The following is a 13,754-nucleotide window of genomic DNA, read 5'->3' as shown; positions in this document are numbered from 1 at the left end:
ACTACCTGACTCAGGAGCGGAGGCGGAGCAGAGAGGCGGCCCTCCTTCCTTGGCCTCGTGTCTCATTTAAGCTGCCAGACGCTGCACAAGCTCCATCCCCTCTGAGTCTCAGGCTGAGGCCTCCAGGTCACAGTCTTCACAGGAGTCAGACGAGAACCTGCCACACAAAGGCAGGGACTGGAGTCAGTGGGGAGGTGGGCTCCCTGGGGTCGCTGTGTGGGACCCAGGGGGCTACTCAGACCCTGCAAGTGACTTTGGGCCCTGACATCCCCAGGGCTCACATCCCCAGGGCACTGGGGCCTGTTTGCTGCTCTTTGCCAAGTGTGTTCTGGTAGCAGAGAGACCTGTCCTACAGGGGCGATTTAACCTGGGCATTTGGCCGGGCGGCGTTCGAGCGACTGGTCCCCTGAACAGTGAAAGTGATGCAGAGGAAAGGGGAGGCACTGGGGCTCCAGGTTGAAAAGTGTGGGTCCCTCCCACCTGGGCGCTGTGAGGAGTGGGAGGTCTGATGACACAGGTGGGAGTAGTGACCCTGTCCCTCCAGCCCACACGCAACACGGCCCATCATGAGACCAGCACAGTGGAAGTGGGCAGAGAACCGCAATGTTCCCTTTTCCCCTAATAATCGTTTTTCTTTCTTTAACACCCCAGCCAAACTTGCCTGTGCTTTTTCATTTAAAAATATCCTGATGCTGTGGTCACAGAATCATAAATTCTATAGCTTTGCTGTATCCCAACATGAAAAGTTTGTAGAAGACACTGCTTTTCAGCATGTAATAAAACCAGATGTATTTGTTATCTAATTTTAAGGTCATAATTAATTTGGAATCCTGGCCCTTTAACTCATCCTAAATTAGCATTGCTTTGAATTGCCTTCATTTTGTGTGTGTGTTGTATTCAATTTTTACACATCTATGAAAAATCTATAGAACCTCAGGTTGAGAAATGGTGCCATGAGGTGACCCAGGCCCTTCAGTGGGGCTCCACAGAGGCTGAGGGGTCCCCAGGGGTTGGGCAAATCCCAGCCAGGTGTGGATCCTGCAGTGTCCCCTACCGGATGACAGGGCTACTGTGTGCCCACAGGGATGCAGCAGCGCTGGGCCAGGTGAGCTGTCTGCTTGCATGAGAAGAAGCCCCGGTTCCTCTGTCCTCCTCACCCTTTCCCCAGGACGCCTGAACTGGGGGGTACCAGGGCCACTCCAGATATCTCACTACACCTGGGGATTAACTGGGGATGTTGTCTGCTGACCTTGGCGGGTTGGGAGGGCAAGGCTGGGTCCTGCAGAGGGAGATGTTGAACCTCACCAGGGACACTCTTTACAAAGAACACAATGTGAACAACACCTCCAGGAGTGATGTACGTGATGACCCCACAGACACCTTCGGCCCCCCATCTAAACATAAGAGCCTGGCATCTTCAGGGATTCTATGGAACGGGGACTGTTCCCTGGCGAGATGCACTCAGGTCATCCTCCAGTTGCCTGCGCAGATTACCACCATTCTCTTCTCTCCTTTTTGTTCACATGCAGTGGTGAGCACCTCTGTGCTCTTCTCTGGCTTTTGGGTTTTCCTGAAGCGCCAAAAAAAAAAAAGTCAGGGATGGCAAGAGAAGCACATACACTTATTTGCCTTCTGCTCTTCCTCCTACCCTCTCCACGCTCACATTTCCTCTTCTTGTTCTTCCTCATCCTTTTACTTCATCCCTTCTCTTGAATCCAGGATGAGAGAATTTCTTTTTTTTTTTTAATTGGATGAGTCAGTCTTCTTTTACTTATTTATTTTTAACGTCTTTATTGGAGTATAATTGCTTTACAATGGTGTGTTAGTTTCTGCCTTATAACAAAGTGAATCACCTATACATATACATACATCCCCATAACCCCTCCCTCTTTTGTCTCCCTCCCACCCTCCCTATCCCACCCATCCAGGTGGTCACAAAGCACCGAACTGATCTCCCTGTACTAAGTGGCTGCTTCCCACTAGCTATCTATTTTACGTTTGGTAGTGTATATATGTCCATGCCACTCTCTTTGTCACAGCTTAACCTTCCCCCTCCCCATATCCTCAAACCCATACCGTTTTTATGCTAAGTTATATTCTACATGTACCTGGAAAAATGTTAAAAAGATTTTTAAAGAACTGCGCATCTATTTTTGCCGCTGATTTGCCTGTTCAAGGCTCGCTAGCACTTTATCCATCTCAGTACTATTTCGCTTAGTAAACAAATGCAGTTACCATAATTGCTGCATATGTGTCTGTGTTCCCTTCTAGGTTATATGTTTTTGAAGTTAGAAACTATATTTATATCACAGCCCCTATGTATGGCACAATATCCATTGCTAATTCAGATTGTGTTTTAAGATATGAGACAAAATTTAAGACTTTTATTATAGTCATAAACATCTAGCAAATCAACCAGAAAATAAAAACTAATTTTCAATTGGTTGGCCAAGAACAAAAAAGGGAGGAATACCTAGTGCAAAATCATATCTCTAATAACTACTGTTGGATTTAGAGCACACACATGCTAAACTTATTTTAAAATATCGTCTTATCAAAGATTTGAGGTTGGACCGGAAAAAATTATATCAGAAGTGAAAATAATTATGTGGTCTGACCAGCGTGGATCACAGAAAGTAAGGGTATACTATATATAAAGTAGATAAACTACGAGGTCCTGCTGTATAGCACAGGCAACTATATTCAATACCTTGTAATAACCTATAAAGGAAAAGGATCTGAAAAAGAAATATATATATATCTGAATCACTTGGCTGTACACCTGAAACACATTGTCAATTAACTATACTTCAAGGGAAACAAAACAAAGTAAGTGTAAAGGGAAGTATAGTTTTATAAATTCACCTCTGATATCCAATGGACCAACTGAAAGAAAACAGAAAGTACAACTTTCTAGGAGACAGGACATGGCCAGCAAACCAGGCCGTTACCCTCGGTAACAGTCATACCTGCCAAAAAATATACAGACTAGCCTGCATTCAGGAATACATAGGAATTCTTCATTTATCTGGCATTGTTAGGCAATGAGGTATTGCATGTTAGGAGAAGTATTTTTAAAATGACAAAATGAAGAGGAGTTGTTTTAACCTTCACTCGGTAATTTTTTTCTAAAATTAAGAAATGTATCCACTGGTGTATTTAATGTTTCCGTGATAACTCGGGGTCATCAGTTCAATCAACGTTTGCATGAATAATGCAAATGGAAACAAGACAGGCAGGCTTACTTACTGAAACTGAAAATGACATGGCACTGGCTGGAATAACTGATGAGAGAGCACGAAAAAAGCAAAAATGAAAACAAACCGTGATCAAGAAACAATCAGTCAAGTTCTGACTTTCTGTACTTAGTTTCAAAATGAGATACCACAAATCCCAGCGAGAGACTCCAGCATCATCAGCTGTCTTTCTCCTTTGTTTCCACCTTCCTTTCCTTCTCCTTCTATCCTAGACTGTTCCAGGCAGTGCTTATGGCTGCTTGCAAGAGAAATTCTAATACTTGCTTTCTCTCACACAAACTTCACAATATGTCCATGTGATAACTAGTGTGGAGGTAAAAGACAATTCATCACAGAGACATCTCCTATGAAAATAAAATTAGAAACTAGCTTTTAAACATGCAGAGAGAAGGGCGTGGAGTCAGGCACTAATTTCCTTGCGAATTCCTCTCCATTTCTAATAGACGTTCTTCTTTACCAAGATCCCTTTTTATTGGTGTGCTGTTCCAGACTGCTCCACTCCGCCCATCCTCATTCTGTAAAATACATTCACACTCTTTTGTGACCCTACTTATTTGCCCATTAAATAATCAATCATAGAACTGTCGGAATTATTTACAGAGTGAAATTAAAATGCTGGAGTCACTTGGAGGGTTTAAGCAACTCCACCAGAAAATACTGGGCATGGATTTAAAAGAGGCTGCGTGGGACTTGCTCTTGTCCAAGTTCTTTCTCAAGAAGTATCTGAAATAAGCCTAAATTCAGAGTTAATCAGACTGGCCTGCTTTCTCAGGTGGACTGGAACTCATTGCTCTTTCCCCTCAACTCCCTGATGTCAGCGGCACTTTCCGGAGAGGAGGTGGACTTCTCTGCCTACTGCAGAAGCTCAGTTCCCCCCGGGCCCACTCCGTGTCTGAATCCCACACTTGAGGCCACATGCCAGCCTTCCCAGAACATTCGTGGTCTCATTTCAGTTTTTGACCTAGTCAGATTGAGTCCCTCTAGACTCTTCCTCAGCTTGAAACCTGATCTTCCACCACTTTCCCTGACCTCGATGGTAACCTGCCTACTTTAGGCCTCAGGTGCTTTAGCTATAAATTGATATATTTGCCCTTAATTCTAAAGTCTTCTTTCTAAAGCTCTACAATGTGGTGGCTCCTTGAAAATGTTTCTCTTTGCTGGTTGTAATTTTGTACAGAATTAAAAGCACAGCTACTCTAAAAGACAGTAAGTTGCATTGGATAAGGAAAGTGTGCTCTTGTAGTTAGATTAACAGGGATGGAAGACGACTTAGTATGTTTTAAGATACTCATGATCCGTTCTCGTGAGAGTCGGGGGAAGAAGGGGAAGAGAGTTAATAAAATACCAAATGTTTGTGACAAATTAAGTTCAAGATGTAGCTGATAAGTTACTACTTGAATAAGCCACACAAATCCAATTCAAGTTTTGCTTTATTTTTCTAAGAAGGATCCCAGTGAACTGAGTCCCATGTTCAGTAACTCCACGTTCAATGGCTTAGTCTTTAAACACTGTCATGTTGCTGGAAGAAGAAATATTGCCCACCATTCCTAACTGATGTTTAGCTATCACGCACATTTGAAATAAATTTATTACTTTGCCTCATCTCAGGGTAATACATTCCAAAGGGGCAAAGAACACACGAAAAGTTATGGAGTCTCCATCTTCTACACTAAAGTGTGCAATAAATTACATATTATTTGGCCGTTAAGTTCACAAGCCATAGAAACCATTCCATTTGCAATGTATACAGTGGTAATCAGCAGGTAATGAGAATGATATAAAACCAAACAGACCGTGTATGATGGCACTGCTGCCAATAAAGCAATCATTAAATGCATTCATATGCATCTACGATAGGTAAGCTCTTTGAGGGCAATTGCTATGAATTCTACATACCTGTCAGGATACTATATATAGCCCACTTTCTATGGCCTTTATTCAAAGACGCTGAGAAAGGGTTACTCTGGGTAAATTCAGACCTTTTCTCAATATAGAATTTGGTCAACATGCATTCTGAACAGCAAAATTTCACAGTATTTTCCTACACTAAGTGCCACCTCAGCAAATGCAGGATTAAGTATAATGGATTATAAGAAGTGAGAAAGGAAAGATGGAAGAAAAGAAGGAAGGTAGGAAAACGGTGGGTATGGAGTACTTCAACATTTATGTAAAGAGTGGAACTAAAACTAACCTGAGGTTACCCTGAATTATTAGCATACGCTATAGAAACTTAAATGAAAAAATAAAAAAAACCCAGCAAGGGAAACCCAAAGATTCTCTGTTTTTTCACTTTACTGCATATACACGTCCATCTTAAACAATCTATATGCTTATATCCAATAAGAGAGCATTGTTTTGCAAGGCTATTTGGCTTCTATCAGCATGTAAAGGTCGGACAACTCAACTTTAGCAGAGTCAGCCTTCAGGTGAATAATTGCTTCTTTCAGGTTGTGAACATTTGAATTTTCCAGAAATGTTTCCCAAAAAATAAAAACTAAAAGAGTCCTAGGACAGCGTCCTTTAGAAGTTTTATAGTACCAAGGTTTTTGGAAGAAGAGTATTCTTGTCAGTTATCAACACAATGATTCCAAGCAGGTCAATTTTTGCTGAGAATATTATATAACAGAACCCACTTCACCTCCATTATACTGACAATGATCTTCCTTACTTCAACCTTGTGCTGCTTAGTAAAGTTGAAAATACGGAGCCAAGAAGAGACAGTGACAATGCCAGAGACTCAGATGTACCTATAAGTGCCTTCAGACAACATCAGCCACCCAGGCTAAAGTCCTGGTTTAAAACATCCCAACATGAATGAATCTCAAAAACTATATGCTGAGCAAGTGAAGCCAGATCAAAAGGGCACCTACTGTATTATTCAACTTACATGAAATTCTAAACTGGGCAAAAGTCATCTCTAAAGATAAAAAACAGATCCGTGGTTGCCTTGGGGTGGGAGATGGGGATACTTTTGCAAAAGCCTAGGAGGAAACTTTCTAGGGTTTTAGAATTGTTATCTATCTTTATGGGGGTGGTAGTTATACAAATGTATACATTAATTAAAAGTCACTGAACTATTGACTAAAAATGTCTGCATTTTATTGTATGTAAATGATACCTTAATAAGGTTGATTACAAAATGAACCAAAAACAAAACAAAGCAGAAGAGAAACCTCTCAAGAATTCAAAGGAAATACACTGTTTTCTTCCAGGGTACCAGATTGGAAATGAGGCATTGGTCTGTTCTACCCTCAGCTTATCCCTAGGGTTATCTAGTCTATTTTAAAGCACTAGAGTCCCCTATCAGGAAAACTCACCCCATGTTTAATTACTTTGATTTCTTCTCTGCCTCTTCTCCCAACACACTGAAGTCATTCACGGAAGAAAAACCAGCTTTTTCCAACTTTGCATCATGACACATTCTTTCCAAAGCTATTAGTTATAGAATAAAATTTGGGTACACTTTGTAAAAAATCTAGCTTTTTGAGCCTTACAAATCTTAACAGTTAACCTATTGCCTCCACTGGAATTTGGAAAAAAATTATTTTGAAAAGGAATAGCTGAGACTTGACATTTTTTTGTGTGTGATTTTCTCTTCCCCTAAGAGAGAAGTGAGTAGGAATGAGAAACACATACATAAAGAAAAAAATTATCTTGCTGCCTTTGCATGGTTATAATTTATAGGAGGCCCTTTTCAACAATAATGTATTATCAGAATCAATAAAATATAATCTCCATGAAGGCCAGGCCAGGATACTTGTCTCTTTTTCAGCAGATTGCAATACAAACCACATTCATGGATATGCTTCTTGATGATCTTTGTAATACTGTAACAGTTGACCATTTCCTCATGCCTCTTCACCTTAACTTCAACCTGGTTTTTCACTAATGACTTCACATTTCCTTCTCTAACACTTGGTTGTGGGCCTCTTTTCCAACTCCAACTCCAACTCGCATTTCACTCTGGAACCAAAGGAAGACTCACACCTTCCTGCTACAGTTGCAGATTATATAGACTAGAAAAAGGAAGGTTGCCAGATGGTGGTTTACATTATCTACAGACTGTCTCGGCTCAAGGTTAACTTCCCTGGGAGAAAACCCATAAACCCAGAAGCATCAAAAATAACCTGCATGTGCAGGGGGGAGACAGCTTTGCTTGTCTCATTTTACATTCTTTCTGATTTCTGGGCCCTGGTGATTTATCTCCCATGGAATGGAACAAGGAGGGGAACAAGTAGGGACAGTCCCTTCGAGCTAAGAGAAACACTCCGGGAGGTTTTGAATCAGACTTGGTTTTTTGTTAGCCAAGTTACAGGAGAATTTTTAAAGTGGGGGAAAGGGAAGAAGGAAGCGGACCAGGAAAAGAATTTAAGCCATCATCTATAAACCAACAAAGCACTGATAGTTCCAAACATTATGTCACAAACTAAAATGACTGATGTAGGCTCAAGTGGTTTATAAAACCTATAAAAAGACTACACCAGCAAAGTCCCCATTTATCTGTAGAGTTCAGAAACTAAAACAAGGAATATTTTAGCTTAAAACCTTATCTCAAGAGAATCATATACACTTCACATGAATAAAAATACCTGAAACCAAACATTTTTAAAAGCTCCAATACCCAAAATATAAAGAAAAATATTAATCCAGAAGACTCAATCAATCCATGATAATCACAAAATGGCTGGGCAATCTCTATCTCCCTTCCACACTAACCATCCATCCCATGGAAGACCAAGGGAGATCAGACCTTCCAGACTTACCTTCCAGACCTTCCAGACACCTGGATGCTGCAAAATTCTATGGAGACTCCTTGTGGAGCAGCAGTTTCCCATCTCTTGTGTCTCTCCCTATCGTGATCATGATCATGCAGGAAGCAAGTCTGGCTGTGCTATCTTCTCATTGTCTGTCACCCATCTGCAACATGGTATTGTACAGATAAGGAGAAAGTAGTTGCCTTTCCCCCAGAAGGTTGAGGCTCAGGTACAGGGTAATTCTCCTGTGCACACAGTCATTATTTAGGCCGACTCAGTGACTTCAACAGGCTTAATCATGTGATCAGGTTTGTTGCCAGCTGCGTAATGCTCCCACATCTGTAGATAGAGCCGCTCTAGGTCCATTGTGTATCGTTTGGTGTTGAACAGAGGGCTAGATGTTCTCTGCTTCCAGACTTTGCCACGAATTTTCTTCAGGTATTCTAGATCAGTTCCCAGTTTCACAGCTATGTCTTCATATTCTTGACTATTTTTAGCAATAAGCTCAAGACAGCCTAAACAAGTGAGCTGGGAAGCTGCAACTCGGGAAGCAAGAGTCTCTCCTGGCATAGTCACCATGGGTGTCCCTGACCAAAGGACATCCATCCCTGTGGTGTGTCCATTACAGAGTGGAGTGTCCAAGCAGACATCAGCCAGCTGGCCTCGCCGAACATGTTCCTCTTTAGGAGCAACAGGTGAAAAAATGATACGGTTCTGGGGAAGGCCCATATTTTGTGCGTACTGTTGAATATTAGGTTCTCCTACTGCTGGAAAACGCAACAGCCACAGTACACTATTGGGAACACGCTTCAGAATATTTGCCCACATCTGCAAAGTAGATGGGTCAATTTTATATAACTGATTGAAGTTACAGTACACAATGGCATCTTCCGGTAACCCGTAGTGAGAACGTGTGGTTACAATAATGGTACGGGGAACCTCCTCTCCAGTGGCAGCCTTAATGTTGATCTGGGTAGTTGCCAGTCCATTGCTAAGACTGAATCCATTAATTGTTATCTGAATTTGTCCTCTGTTAATCATTTCAATAACTGCCTCTGCAATAGTATTCATAGGAATGACAGGCACATTAAGAGCTGTATTACTGCTGTCTGCGGTGTCTCCTCCCTCAGGACATTTCATCTTGACAATTTGCACATCTGGGAGACTATCAAGAAATGCTTTGAGGTCGATGCCATTCAGCACAATCCGATTGTCATAAATGTGCCCATTGGACTTAAAATCGATGACTGCTTTCTTCTTCAGGTGAGGGAACATATTGGCATGATCACCAATAAAGAAAGTATGGGGCATATAAGCCAGTTTCTCAGAATACTGCTCAGCAACTTCAGCAGGTGAAGTTTCCTGATCAGTGATGATATAATCCATGAAAAGCACACCACTGGTTCCAGGGTAGCCCAGCCACATTGCCTGAATAGGAGCTGGCCTGAGAGCAAAGAGTTCATTTCGAGCACCCCTGGTATAACCATTCATATTTACAAGGATGTGTATACCATCTTGATGGATGCGATCAGCTGCTTTCCCATTGCATGGAATCTGAGAAAGATCAATGAAATGATGGGCTTCTGCCATCACCTTCGCTCGGAAGTTTGTGCCGTCATCTGGGCTCAGGGCATAATAGAATACCTCAAATTTATCAGGATTGTGCGTGCCTGGAATAGACTGCATAAGATGAGAAGTAGGATGATTCCCAAAGTCAGAACTCACATATCCTACACGCAGTGGACCATCACTGAGCTTCAAGTCTTTTGGATGTTCATACGGTGGTTTACGAAGGACACTGATCTCATCCAAGGAGAGGTTCCCATGGCTCTCAGCAAGAGCCTTCCTGAAGCCATGAGAAAGAGGATAGAGCATACTATGATGAGGCTGCACAGAAGGCAACCTATTCTTCTCCAGCTGGTCAGCCACAATGCTGACCAACTTCTTCATTCGCTCATCATAGTCTGTCCAATCACAGACAATCTGCAGGCAATGAGCCAAATCACAATAAGCGTCAGGAAAGTCAGGTTCAAGCTTCAGAGCAGTGCGATAAGAAGCAATTGCTTCTGGAATATTCCCTAAATCCTTGTGAATGGAAGCCAGATTGCTGTGGGCATCTGCAAATGCAGGGTTAATCTGAATGGCACGAGTATAACACTGCAAGGCTCCCTGAACATCCTGCATCTCCTTTAGAGTGTTTCCCATATTACAGTAGGCGTCAGCAGAGGTAGGACTGATTTGAACAGCCTCCTTATAATGCATCAGAGCTTCCTGCAGTTTTCCCTGCTGCTCCAATACACTTGCTAAATTTGAATGGGCAACAGCAAACTCTGGGAAGACTTCTAATGCTTTACAATACAAGTGAACTGCCTCTTGAATGTTTCCCTGGTCTCCTTTGATATTGGCTAGAGAGTCTGCATGGGTGGGGCACAGCCGCAGAGCTGTATTATAACAATCTTCTGCTTCAGCAACACCGCCCTTCTCTTCCAGAGCGTTGGCTAGGTTGCAGTAAGCATCACGGAAATGTGGTTGCAATCTAATAGCTCACCTGTAGGTGTCTATTGCCAGATCTATCAGGCCTTGCTCGCAGTGTACACAAGCCAGGTTGGCACGTACCACTGCATGATTTGGACTCAAGCTTAGGGCACAAAGGTAAGCTGCCACAGCTCTGTCAAAAATCCGTGCCTCTTTCAAGACATTTCCTAAATTGATATAAGCATCCAGAAAATTGGGGTCAAGGGTGACAGCCTTTTCAAAGTGATGAATTGCAAGCCAAATCTCCCCTTGTGCATTGAAAACACAGCCAAGATTACTCCAAGCTACTGCAAAGTTCGGTTGCGTCTCCATTGCTTTCAAATAACATGCCTTGGCTCCTTCCAAGCGACCCAGGGCTTTGAGCAGGTTCCCCAGGTCACTGAGAACACAGTACAAATCAGGATTGTACTGAACAGCAGAGACGTAAGCTTATACTGCCCCTTCCATGTCGCCTGCTGCTACCAAAGCAGCTTCCAGGTTAATATAACCATCGATGAAATCTGGTTTGAGACGTAATGCATGCCGGTAATGCTCAATTGCTTCCTGCAACTGCCCTCTTTCCTTGTACACATTCCCCAAATTCGACTAGGCTTCTGCCAGAAGAGGGTTCTGTTTAATTGCCAGAGTACTAAAGTGGGCAGATCTGTCCAGCCTTCGACACTGGAAGTGTAGAGATGAAAGTAGAAAATAAAAGAATAGGATGTGATTTGTAGTCGATACTACTTTTGCAAAAATTAGAAAATACAAAACAATTCGGTATTTCAAATATATACATATGTTTAAAATAACTATAAAGGTGAGTTGGGAGATTACATATTAAATGGCCCAAATGGTGCTATATAGGGGAAAATAAAGGAAATAAATCTGGCAGAGGAACGTCGGGGCCAAAACCAATCTTAAAAGTATTAGAAAATAGAGTGACCATACACACTGATGATAGAGTGACATGAACTGAGGCATATGGTCCCTTTTGAGTAAATGCCTTAAATACAAACTAAAAAAATAATGTCATAAGATTTACAAGCACTATAAAAATATTTAGCAGTATTGCAGTAGACAGTAGAAATATATAACCTTTCAACTTAAATAAAAACAAGACTGATGAAATATCATCTTTGTTTCCATGTCATCCATGCTAAGGAAGAAATAATAAATCAGCTTTCAAGATAGAATTTTTTACAGTGAGAGATACAAAAACAAAGAAAAAGAAACCCTAACTGTTTATCCCATGAAGGGAGAAAAAAACAATTTGAAAAGTCAGAGTAGAACTCTATGAGGATAATATTTAACATCAATTTTTTTTTGTAAAACAGAATTTTAAGCTGGTTTTGAATTGTTTATAGAGTTTCTAATTAGCATGCTGAGGAAATACAGGGTCCATCTTAATCCAGAAGCAAGCAAAAAGTTCTGACTCTTAAAATTCTAGGCTCTAGAGTAGGTGTGTGCTGGTGTGTATGTGTGTGTGTGTGCACATTTGCTGTGTGTTTTCAATAAACTCAAGAGTACATAAGGGTGTATGTTACTACATTGTAACAATTCTTGAGCAAGTCTAACTGAAGGTCAGTAGCAAACAAGTAGATGCCGCTTGGGTGGCCCCCCAAACTCTCAGGTAATGTGCAGATCTGCCTTGGCAATCATGTTCTGCTTTTAGACATAATGCATTTTTATGTTCTTGTTAGCACTGAAAGACTAACTTGAATATTCTGCAACTGATGAAATGGACAACAGAGCAGTAACCTAGAGTTTACAAGTATTTGGGGCAGTAAAACTTTAGTTCTAGATTTAACTTGGATTTGAGTCCTAATTTAACTTGGATTTTCTACAACGCATTTTTTTTCTATAAACTGGAGGTATATACCACCATAATCCTAAAAAACCTGTGACTTTGGGCTTCAGGGGTCTAAGCCTTCTCTCTAAGTGACTGAAAGGTACAACTGGATATTAGACCTGTCTAAAAATTGTCCTTTTCTGTCCTCACATACAAGGGAACGCTTGATTTTTGGATAGCTGTCATTAAAAAAAAAAAAAATGTGCAAAGAGCTAATGTCTTTTGCTACAAGACAAAACAATTTCTCCTGGACATGCAGTAATAGGAGGCAATGCCATGTGTTGGAAGCACGCACATATTTTATGATAGATATTAATCTGGAGGTTAACAGCTAGGTGCTCCGGTTGAAGCAGTTTATTTCAAACATACATATAATGTTAGTCCACTTTGTAACAAAGCCTTCAACATTTCATATGCAAATTCGTTTTTCTTTCTAGTTTAAGCCCAAGGAAATCCCTATAAATCTTGTCTCCAAAGAGAAAATATAAAGAATTCATAAGATTAAAGAGTTCTTATCAATTGTATAAAAAACTAAAAAGGTACTAACTAGATAAAAATGTAGATGTCTAAGAGAACGTCCAACAAATAGAAAAGTAGAGGACTGCACTGAGATTGCAATCCTGAGAAAAATACATTATTTCTAAATGAAGAAGTAAAAGGAGATAGCATAAATTAAAGCCAGAAGAAAAATTTAAAACCTACAAAAGTACGAGTCGATACAAAGTTAAAAACCCATTAATTTTACTATATACCCAAAGGCTTCACAAAAGATCTCATGAATATCACAAATTAAAATAAACAAAAGCCAGAAATATTGTTTTCCCCAAATTGTACTACTACCTGCTTATTGCTTCAGTGGTAAGAAGAAAAATTATCTTCAAATAGTTGAATTGTATACCTACTTATATTTTAACTCTTAGGTGGATCTTGTTATATAATATATATGATCTTTAAAGAAAACTTGTTGATTGTTTATTTTGGCATCTGTTAGGAAATTCCTATTTAATTAGATAAATCTCCTTAGATAACTCTTAAATAAAAATAGATGCAAATATAGTATGTTTCCTATCATTCATTTTAGACCTCTAAGAGTTGGAAAAGCTCAACCTGGAGAAGAAACTAGTTTTACTGAGGGAAGAAACTACTTTCCAGTTTAGAAGAGGAGGGATTATCCCATTTCTGTAGAGGAAGCAATCAGGAAGATACAAAAAGAATGATCCTTGCCTAGTGCTAAGGCCAGAACCACTGTGAATATTGTACCAGATCTTGTAAAAACAGCCACTGTGCTGGCACTCACAGGCCTGGGTCATGGTGTGTTCAACAATAAAACTTTGTTCCAAAGGATGGAACTCCTTCGGGCCAAAAAGCTTTCACCTGCAT

General features: G+C 40.8%; 1 pseudogene across 1 annotated transcript in view; it reads right to left on the bottom strand.

Annotated features, from left to right (window-relative positions):
- The window catches only part of LOC111171151 (UDP-N-acetylglucosamine--peptide N-acetylglucosaminyltransferase 110 kDa subunit pseudogene), a 17,858-nt pseudogene extending 4,104 nt beyond the window's left edge, over positions 1-13,754 (bottom strand). The window contains exons 1-4 of the transcript XR_016391598.1: positions 13,749-13,754; positions 8,021-11,206; positions 1,218-1,570; positions 6-157 (exon numbers count right to left, since the gene is read on the bottom strand). The product of XR_016391598.1 is annotated as a UDP-N-acetylglucosamine--peptide N-acetylglucosaminyltransferase 110 kDa subunit pseudogene (transcript). The remainder of the gene's footprint in view (positions 1-5; positions 158-1,217; positions 1,571-8,020; positions 11,207-13,748) is intronic.

This window comes from Delphinapterus leucas, unplaced genomic scaffold, assembly GCF_059928025.1.
Source record: "Delphinapterus leucas isolate spDelLeu-1000000601 "Yukka" unplaced genomic scaffold, BTC_Dleu_Yukka2 spDelLeu_asBTCV2_sq25, whole genome shotgun sequence".
Lineage (NCBI taxonomy): Eukaryota > Metazoa > Chordata > Mammalia > Artiodactyla > Monodontidae > Delphinapterus > Delphinapterus leucas.
This window is presented reverse-complemented; position numbering and strand designations above follow the sequence as displayed.